At 40.4% G+C, this 19518-nt stretch overlaps 1 protein-coding gene across 1 annotated transcript in view; it reads left to right on the forward strand.

The window, feature by feature from the left end:
• Nucleotides 1-298: 298 nt before the first annotated feature.
• DAPK2 (death associated protein kinase 2) overlaps nucleotides 299-19518 on the forward strand; it is a 1192346-nt gene continuing 1173126 nt past the window's right edge. Inside the window, exon 1 of the mRNA XM_044077737.1 lies at nucleotides 299-386. The gene's annotated coding sequence lies outside the window, so the exon portion shown is untranslated. The remainder of the gene's footprint in view (nucleotides 387-19518) is intronic.

Below are 19518 nucleotides of genomic sequence, written 5' to 3' on the forward strand. Positions count from 1 at the left end.
GGACAGAGCTAAAATGTTAGTCAAAATCTGGGAAAGTTAGAGTAATTTCTAAGTCCACTGTGCTCCAAGGAGTAGAACTTGGAGAAGCGCTTCACCGTGATGCCTGAATGTGAAGCAGTACAACAGCACAACGTGTTGCGAACTAAAACATTGCACAACATTCCTTCCGCCCAATAGCAGTAGTGAGAGAGTTACTGCATGTGTGGCTTGATAAATATTTACTAAGGGCTAGATGGCACTAGTGTTCCAAATAAAGAATTAAAGCCTAAGGACTTGTCATTTGCCAATTGCCGGCATATAGCAAACCTTGTGAAATTAGTTCACTACCAGGGAACAAACTAGGCTAGTCATTCGCTTTGTCCTACAAGTTAGCGGCTGTTGTTGCAGTAAGTACGCAGAAAATAACTTTTAAAGATGTGCAGTAAATGAACTTGGGTGTAGTTTAAAGTATCAGAATGGCAATCCAAAATATGTTGCGCAAAAAAGTTGTTTGTGAGACTACTTTCGCATATTAAAATGCTTCGATTGGGATCGTTTTAAGAGCTCCTTGATTTGCTGCAAATGGATGTCTGTTCATTAGCGGTTGTCAGGATCCAGGTTGTATTATTCATATGCCTCTGTATGTTATTCTGGCTTTAGAAATATGTCCCCTTGACTGGGGTATATGTATTGTAGAGATCAGGGTTTCGCTATGTTAATGTCTCAGGAGTCCTGGGCCAGGACTTGCCACATCCTAGGACTGATATGTTCCCAGGTTTGTGTTTTGACTGACATGAGTTCTTAATATGTTGTACTGCCGTTTTGTCATCTCGTTGTTGTCTCATGAGAACATGCACAATGCCTAAAGTTTGTTGTTTTATTTTTATCGAAGTACTGAGAAACAAACATACAGACAGCAACTTTTACATTATTATTATTACCACCTTCTAAGTACTTTGGCTGAGTGGCTGATATTTTGAATTGATTATTTATATTTGGGTAATACAGTTTGACCAGGAAAAGACTAGATGTAGTCTTTTGTGTTCATCTAAATAGGCCTTTATTTCGAAAGTGAGGAAAACATTTTTATTTAATGCGTGCAACAGCTGCATTTTAGTTGAAAGCAACTGTAAAGGAAAGATGCTTTAAACGGGGCAGAACAGAGATAGTGTTGCTGTTAACTCAGAAAGTCGGCACTAAATTCATCTCACACAGTCGGAGTTATTCACTCCTGTTGTAGAACAAGGCTGAGAACCAGCTCTCCTTCCCCCAAACAAAAAAGGTTTTAGAAGCATGTTTCACCCATGGTGGAAACGTTTCTATTGTGCACTGTTTATTCCAAATCTACAAGACAAGTCTATGACTAAAAAGAGATTCATTGCTCACTCTTACAATGAGAAGGATTCTCTCAACCTTAATGAAAACACTTGGGAGTAAGTCCATGAAAACACTTGGTGGGACCGGAGAGCAGATCCGAACCCCAGGAGCAGCGACTCACCTAGTTCGATATGAACGTGGGACATCGGCTGCCACATTTAGATGCACTCTCAGCTGTTCGAGGTGGAGGCGGGGCGGAAAGGAGCAAAACAGCGACAGATAGAAACCTTCAGATCTGAAGAAATCACAAGGTCTTTATCATCACCAGCACCTAGTTAGAAAATTGATATACACTGGATTCCTAGTTGTTCTTAATAAGCTTAATAGTGCTATCGCTCGCCTGCATGCGTGTTATTCATGGCTACTTTTAGAGTGCAAAAATGTGCTTTGCAACAGGTGTTAATTTCTGTCCAACGTAGCTGGAGCTCTAGTTTAGCAATGCAGTTTATCCAGATGCTTCATTGTCTTAAAATGTCTGTAAGGGACTGTGTGGCAATTATCTGTTGTCAGGTTACAAGCTAATTGGTTAGATGTAGATGGATTTAATTAGATAGAATCCGGCAACCAGTACTAAATTTGTCACTTTCTTCTTTGGAAAATTATTTCTCAAGCAAAAGCAAAGTTAGTGTTATGGTCAACATGACTGAGAAAGTAAGCTTGCACAAGGCCCCATGTTTTTAGTAGTCTTGCTGAGAATGCTATTCCGCAGGTGGTCTTGTCTTCAATTCATGATTGATTATATACATTTGTTGCTTCTGATTATGACTGCAAATGGTTTGAATCTGTCATTGATATATTTGCACAGTGGGCTTTGAAGTCTAAGTAATACTTTTGATTATGCAAATTATATGACCATAGAGAACTAATATTTAGTGCCTGGCAGTACTGTCCTACAAAGTGATGACATTACATGACTCAGTTTCATTACTTAAGCCATTATAAAAGTATAGTGTTTGTGCTATATTGCTCCAAAGCTTTGTATCCCCTATTACTCTGTGCATGATGTCAGTTTATTATATTGCCTGCTGTGTTGTACATTACTTCAGCTATTTCTTGTCACTGATTTGTAACAGTCATCTTTGCAGTTATGACTTGGAAGCAATGTGTGGTTAACCAGTTTGCTCAGTGACACACAGTGAGCAGATGGAGGCAAAGAGAATCAGAGCCAGGACTACAGGATGAAGCTTCTTAGCATGTCAAAAATGTAACCCTTTTTAATTTCTTCAAATCTTTTGGGTTTCTAATACCATTACGGGAATGGACCCCATTCCTAAGCCAGAATACAATTAAAGTTTATGAAATTAGTATTGTTTCAGTCTTTGATGTCAGCCAGAAGCGCTCTTCACAGCACCCGCAATGTGCCCAGTAATGACTCCTGCAATTCGTACAGAGTTACATGTATTGGTAACATATCTAAATAGGATTGTAGATTCTTTTCTAGAAGACCCATTGCTCCTACTACTTTAGGGATCGTCTGGGTATCTTTCTTCCACATTGTTCTCATTTTTGCCTGCAAATTCTGATATTTTATGACTTTGTGTCTCTGTACACAAGACACTCTAGTCACTGGGTGTGGCGATTTCAATGATCAATGCTACTTTTGTCTTCTTTTCATGGACCACTATGTCTGGTTTTCTAGCATCTGTCTTTTGAACTGTTGGTAATGGATGATCCCATGTGATGTAAACTTCATCATTTTCTGTGATCCTTTGTGGCTGAAGTTTCCAGTGTTTGTCAGCTACTTCAGTACCATAATGTTTGCACAATCTCCAATGCAACAATCTTGCCACATTATTATGCCTTTCAGTATACAGTCCTTCTGCCATTAGTATGTCACAGTCAGCAATGAGGTGTGCAACTGTTTCCAGTTCGGTTTTTCAAAATGTACATTTGTCTGTTTCTCTCACATGTTCAATGGACTTTGTAAACCAAGGTGTACACAGCCTACTATCTTGGGCCACCAATATTAACCTTTCATCTCTTGGTTTGAATTTGCCTCTCCTTAACCATTCCTGGATTTGTTCCTGATTAACATGAGGTTCTTCCAGAAGTTTCTGTACTTGCAACTATATTTATGCATTTTCCACATTTCTTGCCTTCTCATCTGGTCCTTCGCCTTATATTCTTTCTTTTGTTTTTTGGTACATTCAGTTGCTGCCTGATTTTTATCTACTTCTAGTTTGATGATGCCAATATGCTTCTGCTAGATTAAACAGAGACGTCATCTTAGATTTATTCTCCTCATGTTTCAAAACTTTCATTACGTCTGGGTCTTGAGACATCAGCAGATATGTGTGGAGTCCCACAATTGCAGATCTATATATGTAATCCGTTTCAAGAAGGCTCATTCCTCCTTCGGAACAGGGAATATATAATCTTGGTAGGCACCAAAGTAAATAAGTTTATAGCTTGAATTTCATTCCTAGATGTCAGGGCTGTTTTCAGGATTAATTTTAGTCTTCTAAAGTATTCCTTACTAAGTTTTATTTGCATTTGTTAATGTTTTATTGTTGAGCCTTCATCAATTCCCACATATTTATGCACACCCTCTTGCAGAAGTTCTTTTATATCACGTTCTTGTCCCAAACTGATGTTTTCCTGGTGCTGCAGTTTTCTTGCTTTAAAGGTTGCTTTTGCACATTTATCAAGACCAAATGACATTCTTATATCATCTGAAAAAGTTTTGACAACCTGCAGCTGTGCTTTCAGTTCCTCATGTGATGAGCTGTACAGTTTTAAATCCTCAGCAAAGAGAAGATAAGAAATATTTACACTTTGTTTTCTAGGAGCCAAAGTATAGCCCTGGCTTAAGCTTTTAAGTAGACAGCTTAATGGGTTAAGGGCAAGGCGGAATAGCAGCGGTGACAGAGAGTCACCCTGGAATATCCCCCTTTGAATTCTTATCCCTGAGATAATAATTTGTCCTTTTTCATGGCTTAATTGCAAAGTGGTCTGCCACTATTGTATGGTCACTGTAATGTAGTCGATCAGTGTAGGGTGTATCTTATACATTTTAAGCACTCTTTTATCCATGAATGTGGGATACTGTCAAATGCTTTTTTCTAGTCAATCCATACCATACTTAGATTCTTCCCCTTTTTACAGTTCTCCACTATGACTTTATTTAACACCAAATTATCCTTTATTCTATATGACTTTCTTTTATTGCCCTTTTGTTCTACTGCCATAATTGAGTTTTCTTCTAAATGACTATAAACTCTGTCAGCATCAATTCCCATGTATAGTTTATACGTTGTCGGAAGGCAAGTTATTGGTCTATAATTTTTAGTGTAGCTTGCAGGTTCACTGTTAAGCAGGAGTATTGTTTTTCATGTTGTTAACCAGGTTGGTGTCTGCTCAAGGTGCACATATAAATAGTTCTTACTCATGGCTAAATCTTTGTGAAAATATGTTAATACTTTTAACCAAAAGTTAAGTACTGCTTCTGGGCCTGGGGATTTCCAATTTGAGGCTTTTCTTAACTTTGTTTCACTCTCTAGCTGTTATTTCATCCCATTTCATATCCTGTACCTTTAAATTTCTTATTCTTTCTTTTACTTCTTCTATCCATTTAGCATCTTTGTTATGTTCCACAGGATCTTCATATGTACTTCTCCAAAATGTATCTATTTCTCCCATTTTGGGGGGTCTTTCAATTCCTTTTACTTTGTTTCCCAGTTTTGTATAAAACTTTTTTCGGTCATCAATAAATTGCTTATTTTGTACTTTTCCTTTACATTTACCTGTGTGTCTTCTAACTTTTTCCACCTGTGCTGGGATTTTTAGTTTGTTACTTGCGATAGCGCATGATAGATCCTGGTCTGTTCTAATACTGCACATTGCTTTTATCACGCCTATCTTTCTTAGTATTATTGTTGAATTGTCCCCTCTTCTATATTCTTCTAACAGTGACACTTCTTTTCTTAATTGCTTTATAGTTTTCTCTGTTAGATACTTCCATAATGGTATTCAGTTTCTCCCTTTCCTTTCCCTCACTACCCTGTGTTCTTGTGGTAGAACTTTATCAGTTATTAATTTAGCTGCACAGTAATGCATCCTGTTTAGTTCTGTTATATCACATGTATCTCTATGGACAGTCCTAATTACTGTGTTCATTTGTTTTATCAAACTTCTGACTTTTGGGGTTTTAGTGACCTTCTGCAGTCTATTTCTTTCATTGATCTTAATATGCCTATGTCTATTAAATCACGCAACTCTTGTCTTAGCTCATTTTCTTCTAAACTGAGGATACATTTTTTTTCCATTTCCTGCGGACATTCTGTAGAAGTTTCTATAGCATCCTCCTGTGGCACATTCTCTTCAGTTTCGTCCTGTGCCATCCGTTGCTCTGTCATATGTGAACTCACTGGCCTATCACTCCTCAATATTGACTGCATCAGAGTTTCCAAAGTTTCCTGTTCCTTCCCTTGCTGTCTAGCTTCAAGTGAACATTTATACTGGTTTCCTGTGTAAGGCTCCAAAATGTCTTCATATGGCACCTGACCAATTGCTTCCTGTTCCACTGGTTTCCCATTAATTTGGATATCCCTTGCTCTATCCTGTGGTGGTGCTTTCTGAATTAGATTTTCTACACTGAATCCTTCACTTTGCAGGTGCTCCATAACCTCAGTTTCTGTTTCTTTAACTTCTCCATTACTGATCTCCTTTTCTACTTTTCCTCTTTGTCTTCTTATTTTTTATATTGTAAAGTTTTCCATGTCTGGATTCCTTTGCCTGTATTTCTCCAATTATTTTTGGTGCTGCTCTTTTTGTATTGGTTAATTTTGCTTTCTCCTTTGCATAAACATTACACCATATTAAATCTGTTTTCCTTTCCCATGTCCATATTTCTACTTCAGATGTCTCCTGATCTTCTTGCTTCTCCTTACTTTGGGGACTCACTCCATCATGCTGCGATGTAACCTGTGTTAGACATTGTACACCAAATCCTTCACTTTGCAGGCACTCCATAACTTCAACTTCTATTTTTTAACTTCTACTTTATTAATTTTCTTTTCTGCATTCCCTGTTTGTGATATTATTTTTTTATTGTGAAGTTTTCCATATCCGGATGCCTTTGCCTATATTTCTCTTCAAATATATTTGGGGCTGCCTTCTTTATATTGACTAATTTGGCTTTCTCTTTTGCATAAATATTGCACCATATCAAATCTCTCTTTCCCATGTCCATATGTCTTTTTTATACTTTTCAAAAATCTCTAGGTTTTGTTGTTTATGTTTTTGCACTGCCTCAGATGCTTCTTTTTCCAAACAGATCTGTATGTTACTCATGATGGCACTTAAATCTTAATGCCCACATATGCACGTCACCCAGCAATGAAGGCTCATTTCTAAACTTTGAAACTGGGGAAGCATATTTAAAATGGTAGCAGTCTTTTTTCCAGTGTATAAATTGCAAATATGTTATGCACAGGGCTTAGTATTGCATGGGTATGACCCAACACTAGCACAATTTCTTTTTGTTGTATACAACTTGTAGCATTCTTTGGTTGTATATATATTTCAGATAGAACTAGTAAGTTATTATTGCATAACATAATGAAGTCCTTTCTGTGTGATTATGCAGATACAGGTATTCAACCTTAACTTTTTAGAAAGACAGAAATTCTGTACTGCATATGAATGTAACTACATATGTAAATGAATGTTTGTTGAAGAATCATACCTGTCAGTGTTTTTTCCCTTGTTGTGTAGCAGGTTGGCTAAACATGATAATTTTCCTTCAAATTAAAAAATGTACTACACTGTCTGGTCTGCTACCGCTTCTTCTACTACATTCTGCTCCACACAAGGTTTCTGTCCTCCCTGAGCTTGCCTTAGGACATCTGCATTACTCTTTGATAGGTGTAGCCCCCCAGTCAAACTACCCACCTGACACTGTCCCCGGAGCAGATCACACCTGGATGCCCAGACTCTTGGAGCCAGAAGCAACCCCCCCCGCCTCGCTGGGTAATAGTAGGGGTATTTCACTGGCAGTCGAGGCCTCCCACTTATTCTACATCTCTCATGTCTCTTCACAGTGCCAGACCAGAGTCAAGCTCAACAGGGTCTTCTTTCCCCACTGATTCTGCCAAGCCCATTCCCTTGGTCGTGGTTTCACTAGATAGTAGGTCGGGACAGTGGGGAACTCATTCATTCATTTGTGTGCATCACTAATTAGATGACGAGGCATTTGGCTACCTTAAGAGAGTTATAGTTACTCCCTCTGTTTACCCGTGCTTCATTGAATTTCTTCACTTTGATATTCGGAGCACTGGGCAGAAATCAAATCATGTCAACACCCATCTTGGGCCTTCACAATCCTTTGTTTTAATTAAACAGTCGGGTTCCCTCAGTCCGCACCAGTTCTATGTCAGCTGCTAGCTGCTGGATGATGTGGGATGCCAGTCGGGACCAGTGCCTGCCACAGCCTGGGAGATCCATAGGAAGGGCCTGGCATATGTCCAGAGTCACTGCTGCCATCCCCCTGGGAGGGAGGGAGCACAACATGGGGGGGCTGACGCCTTGTCCAGCCGCAGTCCCACTTCATGCCTGAGCCTGACCTACCCAGCCCTTAGAGCCAATCCTTATCTGGAAGTTACAGGTCTGGCTCGCCAACTTCCCTTACCTACATTGTTCTAACATGCCAGAGGCTGTTCACCTTGGAGACCTGCTGCGGATATGGTTACAGCCCAGCATGACCTGAAACCCATAGATCAGAGGCTTAGCTGGAGGGTTAGGACTGAAGACCCAGAAGTTGGCTGTCTTTGCTGGGTGAGTGGGACAAGCACCATGGGTGTCACTTCTTGATGGGAACTGTAATGCCCCAGCACTGGCCCAGTAATCAAGGAGCCTCAGTTCTCACCACTGGCAACAGTGGGGGACTTACATTCTTGGAGGATGACAAGTACACACACAGTAAAGTGCAATTTCCCTTAAGAGCACACAGAGACCAGAGTCCGTCTGGAGCTGGTGTCTCCCTCTTTCTCCAGATCCCCAATAGTACTCCCCACTGGCACAGCTATAGGGTTGAGGTCACAGCTGAGTGGCCAAGCCAAGAGCCAAGACCTCCAGCACCCTGTCTGTTCAACCAGTGCTTCATGTTCCTGCCCAAGTAACTGACACACACACACACACACACACACACACACACACACACACACACACACACACTTTGAGGTTTGATTTATACACACACACACACACACACCTGAGAAAGGTTGAAACAGATTTACTAGCTATGCCCCCTTTTGCCCAGACTATAAGGTAGTTGTCACTGCCACCAGCTGACTCCTTATCAGCTACTTTAAGGCCATTAACAAAGGGTGTCCAGTCTTACTGTGTAATGTTACTATTAATACAAATAGTAGTTTGACCAAGAGCAAGGCTATTAGGAGTGGCCCACAGTGTCACCAAATAAATATGCAAGTACTCCCAGAACTTAAATATGTCTTACAAATATCAGCCACAATGATAGGTTTACATATATTTAATAATAAATAATAAAAGAACAAGAAAATACTCAGTAACTAATCACAGTAACTTTAGAGTTCAAAATCACAGGAAATATTTAAAACAACATTGCAGGACAGTCTCAAGTAAAGAAAAACATCCAAATTAAGCTCAGCTATATTCCTGACTCTATCTAAAATAAATTACTGTATTCTAGTTAACTTACTTACAGAGGAAGGTAAGTGTGGTGAATAAATCTTCTTGTCAGGACAGAATGCAGTGTCTCTCTTAGAGTATTCTTAAATTAATATCTCAAATGTTACTGCTGGGTTAGCTTGCAGGATGACATCACTTCTTGTTATCTGACTTACTTCCCAAGCTAAACCACCATTACTAGAAACTGCCAGCCTTTCACATCTACCTGTGAAAAATACATAGCCCTTAGATCTTTGCACCACTGGAAGACATAAAACAATAAAACACTTACAAGACAATCCAGGAGACTCACTAGTTTTAGACATCCTATATCCTTGCTGCATTGAAACCATCTTTTATGGTGCAGTTATAAAATAATTTAATTTCAACAATTTTTTTGAAGTTTTGCAAGTTAACCTTCTACGTTCCGGTTCCCACTGTTAAAATATATACATTTACACAGTTACAATAGTTTATATACATTTCTGTTCTTTTCCAGTAGGGTACACTGTGGATGCATCTTTATGCTCAGTACTGTACACACTCTTTTCACACACACTTCTGTACCAGCAGTTTGATTTACACATAACATACAGTTCTAATACATTTGTAACACAAGCATGTGAATCATGTTGACATTCATAAATGACATATAATTATTTACAAAATTCCAGATAGCTGGGCTGGCAGTGTCTCCTTTTGTTACACTTCTATATAAATCATATTAATATTCACCAATGACATATAATTATTTACAAAATTCCAGCAAATTGGGTTGGCAGTATCTGGAACCAAAGAGGAAAATTCTAAAAGACATGTGCAGACACTGTAGTATTCACATAGTCATGGGAGTGTGAATTCAATTCAGTGGCAGTATTACATGTGTACGGTGGTTTACAGAAGTGATAAGAAGTAAAGGTATTCTACATCCTGCTTTGTGGTAGAGGGGACCCACTTTTATCCCCCACCTCCTTAACACTCGTTCCCCATCTGGTTGAGCCTGAATTCCACTACAAACAGATACTTCTGCCAGGGAAAGGAGTCCCACCAGATGAAAGTGTGTTACGGATCCCCCCTGTCAAGCAAGTGAGGAGGCAAATGGATTTGTAGAGAATATGGTAGGTGGAGAGTTTCACAGAGGTCAACATGTCAGGTCGAAAAAAAATTCAAAACACCTTAAACACAAGGACAAATATTTATAATATCTGATTGCTACAAAGCATTATAAAAACACCTTAAAACCAAGGACAAATATTTATAATATCTGAGTGCTGCAAAGCATTATAAGTTATGTATTCATGTCTATAGTTTTTTTATTGGACATTGCACAGAATTGCCTTTTTCCACTAATATAGAGAAGATTTAAGTGCTAAAATAAGAGATACCTCATAATCTGCAACATTTGAGAGATTTAACCTGAATCATTTTATAAAAAAAGTGACATACTACTGTCTCTTAGCAAAAAAATTAAACTGTTTCTGTGTTTTTCTCTGAGAGACACTTTATACTGTAAAGTGTGCAAAAGTGATCTGTGATAAAGATAACTATTCTCTCACAGCTGCATTCTACTAGTATTTACTCTGTGCAATAAGGAAGTACCCTTTTAAATGTACAGTAACTGTTTCTGTTTTGATTTCCTGGTATTTGAGCTTACTAAATAGTTATGAAAACTACAGCTCTCAATAGTGGCAACGTGCACATTTCTGGGTATATTTTATAAGAAGGATGAGGTGAGAGAATGAACTTCTCAAAGGGTTTTTTGTTTGTTTGTTTTTTTAATGTGTAAGCTGTAGGGGACTGGGGGTGGCATCCTCTGCTTACCACTTAATTTATTTCATGTTGGTTTTAAGGCTGAAAGCAGAGCTGTGAGAGGCACACACATATCTCTCAACCTTTTAACACAAGAAATATGAACATAGCCAGAACAATGGGTGGACAAAGGTCCAAAAATAGGGAAAAATTTTAAATATTGCTCATATAAACTTAGAAAGCTGTTAGAATGACACATTTTACATTATTATATATTTTCTGAAGGATATTAAGTCTGAAACTCAAATCTTGTCATTATTTAGTATTATTTAGTGACTTCAATCCTCAGTAATTTGCCAGAAAACCACAAATGTTATGAGGAACAGACCAAAAATAAGAGGCAAAAATCTAGACATTCTGCAAAAATCTGTACATTTGTGAGGCATGGGCACACAGACATCCAGACTTATGCCACACTCTGGGCATGTCTGTGTGCCACCCTGAGTGTGTTACTTACACACAGCCAGTCATCCTCCTTGACCCCATCAGGTTGCTGCCAGCTAAATCAAAGACCCATATCCTCCCTGTGAGGGAGTCGAACATAACCAGATCTCCAACATTTGTATCACTGAGTGAACCTCCTTAATGCCATTGCAGAGGGAGCTCTCCATGTGTGCCAGCTAGCCATCTCTTTCTTCTCTAAAGTCATGGGGAGTAAGGCAACCAGCAGTGGTATTCTAATACCTTATTTGCAAACCCTAGTACTAAAGCTGAGTTTTAGAGCACTTCACATGTGAGGATAATGACGAAAGTGTTGCAGTGAACTTGCTTAGCTTAGCTTAGCTTAGCTGAACTTGTTTGGCTGACCTGATATCATTCAATAGAAAATCAGGAGATGCTAAATCAAGCTGAGTAGAGATGCAGTGCATCACAAAGTGTGCCTGGTGATGTGACCCAGGTCATGCATTATGGAGTGTGCCTGGTGACATGGCCCAATAGTCAAGCATCAAAGATACCCCATGGTGATGTGGCCTTTCCCACAAGCTTGTGTCACCTCCTGTTAATGGATATATGGACCCAGTCAAGCACAACGACATTGACTCCAGTAATTAATCACAGACTGTGCATGATGACATCGACCCAGGTTGTTGATCACAGACTGCTCATGGTGGCATAGAGTCCAGTCAAGTATTACAGTCTGTGCTTGGTGACAGGGACCCCAGTCAAGCATTGCAGTCTATGCATGGTGGCATAGCTCACATTTACATAGGAAAGACGGTGCATGGTGATGTGGCTCACTGTCATGTATCATATACTGTGCAGGATGACATGGCCCACCGTACATTCACATGGTGACATGACCCTGAGTCATGCATCATAGACTTTGTATGGTGATACAGCCTACAGTCATGCATAATAAACTGTGTCTGGTGATGTGACGTACAGTCATGTATTGCAGACTGTCTGGTGATATAACCTTTAGTTATGCATCGCAAACTGTGTCTGGTGACGTAGCCCACAGTCACACATTGCAGACTGTGTCTGGTGACGTAGCCCACAGTCACACATTGCAGATAGTGTCTGGTGATGTAGCCCACAGTCATGCATTGCAGACTGTCTCTGGTGACGTAACCCACAGTCACGCATTGCAGAATGTGTCTGGTGACATATCCCACAGTCACGCTTTGCAGACTGTCTGGTAACATACCCCACAGTCACACATCAGACTGTGTCTGGTGCAGTAGACCACAGTCATGCATCAGACTGTGTCTGATGCCATAGACCGCAGTCACACATCAGACTGTGTCTGGTGCCGTAGACCGCAGTCATGCATCAGACTGTGTCTGGTGCCGTAGACCGCAGTCACGCATCAGACTGTGTCTGGTGCCGTAGACCGCAGTCACGCATCAGACTGTGTCTGGTGCCGTAGACCGCAGTCACGCATCAGACTGTGTCTGGTGTGCGCATCAGACTGTGTCTGGTGCCGTAGACCGCAGTCACGCATCAGACTGTGTCTGGTGCCATACCTACAGTCACGCATTGCAGACTGTATCTAGTGACGTAGCCTGCAGTCACATATTGCCTTTTGATGTAGCCCACAGTCACACATCAAGGACTATGTCTGGTGACGTACCCCACAGTCATGAATCAGTTGCTATTTATAGAGGGTAAAAGAGAAAAACACAAATCGCAACATAGGTAGACAAATTATGTGACTGAATGTGTGAAGATTAATGATAAACTGTTGATTAAGGAATGGTGGACCTAGTAAGTTGTTCACCTTTATTAGATGGATCAGCATTAAAGAAGAATTTATGCTGTTTTATTATTAGTTGTGATTCAGTCAAGGACATTTTATATGTATAAGAAAAATTGAAAATTGTTGCTAAAGTGCATAAAATGGCAATGAGATGCATGTCTTGTATAGAGAACTATAAATGGTAGTTTTCAAAAATAATGAACTAATGACATTGGTTCTGTGGTCAGTCACTGTAAAAGAGTCTCATACTGTAATAGGATACTGACATGCTTAGAGGAACACATTTATTTACAAGTAGTGTATTAGTTTACTGTTGTGCTGACTATATCTTTCTTCTACATCCATTTTTGTATAAATAAAAACTGTGTAGAGGACTGCATGAAGATGAAGCAAGACAGTATGAGGGCCATTTCATTTTTGCTGGTTCTTAACGTATAGAAAAATAATAGGATTGTTTTTGTTCAGAGCGTGTTATGCAGCACTTTTTATCATTTTACATTTGTAAGTAACAACATGGAGACTGCATTGAACAGCATTATTTTACCCAGGCTGTTATGAGCGACAAACCAAGTGCGAAAGTATTTTAAAAAAGCAGATGCATGGTAACAGCTGTTAAACACTATGTCAAGATTGTTTCATTACATTGATGAAATTACATGTATTTTTGGTTTTGGAGTAATTTTGTGAAGGTACTTATTTTAAACATGTTAAACCTATTTATCCACCCATGTTTGCCAGTCGGATTATTTGGTTTTCTAAGCCCATTCCATATATATATATATATATATATACGTATATACATACATTTATATTTATATATATATATATATATATATATATATATATAAGTTGTGTGTGCGCATCCGTATGTACATATAGTTGCAAGATACTCTGTCAAATATATGTGTTATTAACATACTTCACCCTTCACTTGTTATTGAAAGTCCTGCTTATCAGTTGCAGGAAATTTTGAATGCTGGATTGTCAACTATGTGATGCACAAGCTGTGTTTGTGTAAAAGTGTTTTTGAAAGAGTTTTTGGTAAATTAATGTGCAGGGTTGGAGTTAGGAGAAGAATCAGGGTTAAGGTTAGAGTTAGGATACATGACTAAGGTGGTACAGAGGCACTTACTCCCCTGTCTATCCTTACTCATGTGTGATAACGTAAACCATACCATTGCCCCTAACCCCAAACCCTATACCTTACCTTAAAAAAGAAAGTCGGTTCTCTTTTTATGATTTTGTTTAGTTTGTGTGTTTTTTTAAATTGTAGTGAGATTTGACATACATATTCAATGTAATATGCCTTGATGTGTGAGCACATTGATTCAATGAATGATTCTAGAGTTGTACATTTCAAATGTACATGCATCTGCCTTTATGAGCCCCACCTTAACAAATTGTATGTTTGAAGGCTTGAAGTTTTGCATAGGTGCAAAGATTTGCAAATAATGTGCTGTAGTAGGATCTTTCAGAAAACATAAGAAAGGAAATTCTAATTTTCTCTTCAAATCCTGTATGTTGCTTGGAAGATGAAAATGCTTGTGATGGTAATGATGATTTCAGTGACTCCATCATAAAATACTTCTAATCTGCACAAATATTTGAGTGGACTTTATTTTTATTTATTTGTGCATTTGTTAATTGGGTGCGTGAGCTGGTACATTTTAAGGCACACCCAGGACAGCAGGCTAATGACAGTACAATGCAAAGAAAATTACACTGCAAGGAAAATTATAGTAATGAACTAGGCAAGTACTATGAATCAAATAATCTTTTCAGGCACAACCCAGACAAGAGGCTAGTGAAATACAACACAAAGAAAATTACAGTAATGAGGAATAGGTCAGAACACAAATATCATGTACAAAGTATCAGTGATGGTTGATAGTGTTTGCGTTATTTACAATAGTTTTAGTACAAAATGTAGACAGCATGTAGTTATGGTACAGGGATGTCTTTATATGTCTTGTAACTTTGCAATAGTAAGCTTAGGTGATTCACTAGGTGATGCTTAGGTGAAGCTTGTGAGTTGCCTTGACATCATAATGTCTGTTTTTGTGTTTGATTACGAGAATTCTGTATAAATGGTGGATTCACAGTTAAAGTAGCAGCAGTGATGATTACAGCCAACTAACTAAAAAACATTTGGCCAATTAAATTGTGTCCACATATATATTTATGTACGTAGTTTTGGGACGTACCATGTATGCATTTTATATAGATATACATATATTTCCAAATATCATGTTCGGACCAGGCTAGGTACATGGGTAAATGAAATGTCCATACAAAAAGAAACCTATGTCAGCTGAGTAACAAATCTTTAGTTATTAAGAAACTGTAGTGGACCCAGGGTTTCAGTCTTTCGGCTTTTCCCAGCTAGGGGTCCCCACAGCAGAACTCCAGCCCGCTAATGATTGGCAGTGAATTTTTACGGTGTCGAGTTGCCAGCCCAGCACCCAACCTTCAAAGAAGGCACACATGCACACACCTACCTGCATGTCTTTTTCAACTTCACTCGACCACAGGGAGAACATGCAGACTCTGCACAGAAGGCGCTCCAACTGAGATTCAAACCAGAGAACCTCTTGCTGTGAGGCAATAATGCTGACTGCTGCACCACCGTGGCCTACCCAGGGTTTCAGTGAAACCACTTAATCAATGACACTGTGGGAGCCATCCAAATTTATGTTAAAGGCCGTACATATGATGTTATGTTCCCTTGACACACAAAATGTGATACTGCAGATATCAGGTCAGACTACAGTGGCATATTTCACAGGTGCATGTTTGGTATGTGTGTTACTAACACAGTTATGACTTACTACTGACTGATTCCACATGGCAGGTACCTTCACAAGTGTCCCATGCCATTTTGTGGATCAGGTGTAGCACATCCATGGTGGACCTTGGAGTACTATGATGTGGAATGAGAGATATAATAGGCCAACAAGTTAGCATACATATGTCTTGACATTTGTAGTGCAGGATGCCTGGGAAGGAGAGGAAGAGCATGGAGTTCTCCAAGGCAGTGAATGACATCATACTGGAGGCCATCACTGAACAAGGTTGGCCAGTACTCCTTACAAGCATGTCCAGCAGGGCCTTGTTGCACAGGTCAATGCTATCAGTCTCCATAACTGTATACTAGATCAAGTATAATACAGGGCCACTGACGTGATCTATTATGCCGTTATCAAGGCAGACTGCCTTGAGGAGGAGCAGAAGGCAATGGGTAGAAGTTTGCTGATAGTCACATCTATAACTGACACGGAAAGAGGTCCTGGAATATCTGTAAGTGGAGCAGAACAGCTCCCTTATATAAGTTGGATGACTTGACATTGATGCTCAACTTCCCTAAGCATCATGGGTGTCAGTTGCAGATTTCCCAGGTGGTTATTACCTTAAATATGTATATAATGAAGTGCTAGTTACTGGAGGCAGAAGTATACCCATAATGGGTATGGTCATTTTGTTCTTGCGGGTATGTCAGGGCTTCAGCTGCAACATCAGTCTGCATAAGATATATGGTCTAGGCTTTCTATATGCTATACTGTTTTATAGCTGTAGCCTCAATGGGATCTGGCAGTGGCATGAAGTAGCACTGATACATTTGGTGTGTTTTTCTGTTTATACATGTGCTTCAGTGTCTCAGTCGTGCTGCATGGATATTGAGGAATCTCATGAGGAAATATCTGAGCCTGATAAACGGCATGCCATAGTCTGTAACCATGGTGGTGCCCTCAGGCACAAGTAATCTGGCAGACAAATCATCTTCAGCTTTCAGTGACATTGATTCCTTGCCTTTACAACCCACTTCTCAGTCTCAGGATACCACAGTGAGACATGAGTTGGCCAAAACATCAGCCCCAGGTGCATCATCTTTCCCTACAGCCTAAGCATCAATGGGTGCTGGCAGTTCCTATAAGGAAGTGGAGAAAAATAGGGCCTGGTATACTGGTAGTCATCAATGTCATGGTTCTCACCCTACACCTGAGCTGAGTGTCTCCATGGCCACCTCATAGAAGATATGCACAATCCATTATACAGATGCAGACTGAGGCCTCCACAACCATCAAAGCCCTGACTGGTGCACTACATGGGTTCCTATTATATAATCAAAGATGCAATCCTTCAAATGCGTCTTGATCAAACTTGAAAGCATGAAACAGCAAAATAGCAAAACAGCATATAAGCAATTTCTTTCCCTGGGAAAGAAATCGCTTGGCCTGCTCTGTTACTTTGCCATTTTCCTCACTGTAGTGCAATCTCGGAGTTGGTATATTTAAGTGGGAGGGTGTGGGGGGTGAAGCACTCAGGTCACTCCAAGGCAAGTACATATATGATTCAGTCATTGTCCATGCTGGTGTGAATGACCTGAGACGTACCTCCCTGGACTACATGAAAAGAGACATAGAGGAGCTCTCTGAGCATGTAGCCCAGGCCGGTATGACCCTGACCTTGAGTAGCATCTTACCCTCACCGAGAATGATGCCACAATATGAAGACAAGATAATCAATTTCAACAATTGGCTAAAGTATTGGTGTCATTCAAAGGGGATCCAATGCCAGTCAGCCTGGTATGACATGCTCGACAAGCCACAATGCTTCACTAGGGACGGCTTGCACCTGTCACCCCTGGGCTTTCGGATATTGGCAAAGGCTCTTGCTACCCCCATAGTGCCTTTTTTAGGCAAGGCTCAAAAGACAAACCCACCTCCATAGGTATCACAAGGGATAAGAAACCAAGAGTAATGCTACTCAACGCCAGAAGTCTAAACCTCAAGATGCATGCACTCGAAACTCTCCTTAGCATGGAGAACATCGATATCTGTGCAGTAACAGAAACCTGGTTCAAGGCTCCCGAGAGCACCCCAGCACTACCAGGTTATACCTCATACCATGCTTTTCGCCCCCAAAACTTGGACCGAACCACAAAAGGAGGAGGAGTATCAATATTCGTCAAAGATACCCACACCTCCAGGTTGGTGGCACAGCATGAAGCATCAGAGACTATCCATGTGCAACTAACAGTGGGTAAAACTGCCTTCCAGTTTATAGCCTGCTACAGACCACCCTCCCAAACCCAGGAACCCCACTCGGCCTTCCTGAGAACACTGGAAAATATGAAGGTCTCTCCAAACACCATTATATTGGGTGACTTCAACTACCCAAACATAGACTGGTAGCATTACTCTAGCTCCAACACCCTAGCCCAAAGGTTCCTAGAATTTATAAACTCAAATGCTATGGAACAACTTGTTACCACTCTCACAAGAGGGGAAAACATACTGGACCTGATCATCACCAACATGGGGACTCTATGCTCCAGACCAGAAGTGTATCCCTCACTGGTAAGATCAGACCATAAACTAATCTCACTGGATATTCACAGCCCGACCCCACCCCCTGCCCAGAAAACCACAGTGAAAAACTTCTCTAAAGCAAATTTCACACTCCTCAAAACCGAGGTGGAATCCTTCAAAGCCCCCGGGCCTGTGGAAAATACGGCCCAGACTGCAGGATCCTTTATAAACACATTCTATGAACACCTTCAGGAATGCATGGATCATGCAATCCCAAATAAAACAAGACCCAATCCTCCAAAGGCAGACGTCCTGTCTGGTGGACCCCAGCCATAAACAAACTATACAATAGAAGGAGGAAGCTACTACATGATAAAGCAAAATCCCAAAAAGGGAAGGCATCTCTGATCAGTATTAGCAAAAAACTATGGGCACTCATAAAATTGTCTAATGCCAGCTTCGAGAGAAAAATTGCACAGGACACTAGGGATAATTACAAGGCTTTCTTTAGTTATGTTAGGAACCTGGGTGGGAATTCCCAGATATGCTCAGAATTAGTCCAAAATGACAAAAAATACACCAAACCCACAGACATTGCCAACATCCTAGCTGACAGGTTCAGTGCAAACTCCCCCACCTCCCCACCAAAAGGGCAAATATCTATCCCAGCAGAGTGCTGCCCCCTGACATCTCAGATGCTCAGGTAAGAGCCGCCCTCTCCAAAGCAAAAAACACAGCATCAATGGGACCAGACGGTGTCCCGGGCTGCGTCCTACATGAACTCCAAGAAGAGCTAAACCCAAACATAAAACTACTGTTCATTCTCAGCCTTACTACAGGATATGTACCCAAAGAGTGGCATACAGCAACAGTGGTCCCTCTCCACAAAGGTGGTGCCTCAAAGGATCCTGGAAACTATCGCCCCATAAGCCTAACTAGCTTGGTCTGCAAAGCTATGGAAAGGATCATCATGGACCTCATAAATAAAGATATTGGGGACCTATAGACATTGGATCCTACCCAGTTCGGCTTTGTTAAGGGCAAATCCTGCCTCTTAAACCAGGTCGATTTCTTTGAAACAGTCACCAAGGCCATTGACGAGGGGAAGGTGGTCCACAAAGCGTACCTGGACCTCGCAAAAGCCTTCGATACAATACCCCACTCGGGCATTATAGATAAGCTCACCAGCTTGAATAT

The sequence above is a fragment of the Protopterus annectens genome, chromosome 7.part0 (assembly GCF_019279795.1).
Source record: "Protopterus annectens isolate FY-2018-M chromosome 7.part0, PAN1.0, whole genome shotgun sequence".
Classification (NCBI taxonomy): domain Eukaryota; kingdom Metazoa; phylum Chordata; order Ceratodontiformes; family Protopteridae; genus Protopterus; species Protopterus annectens.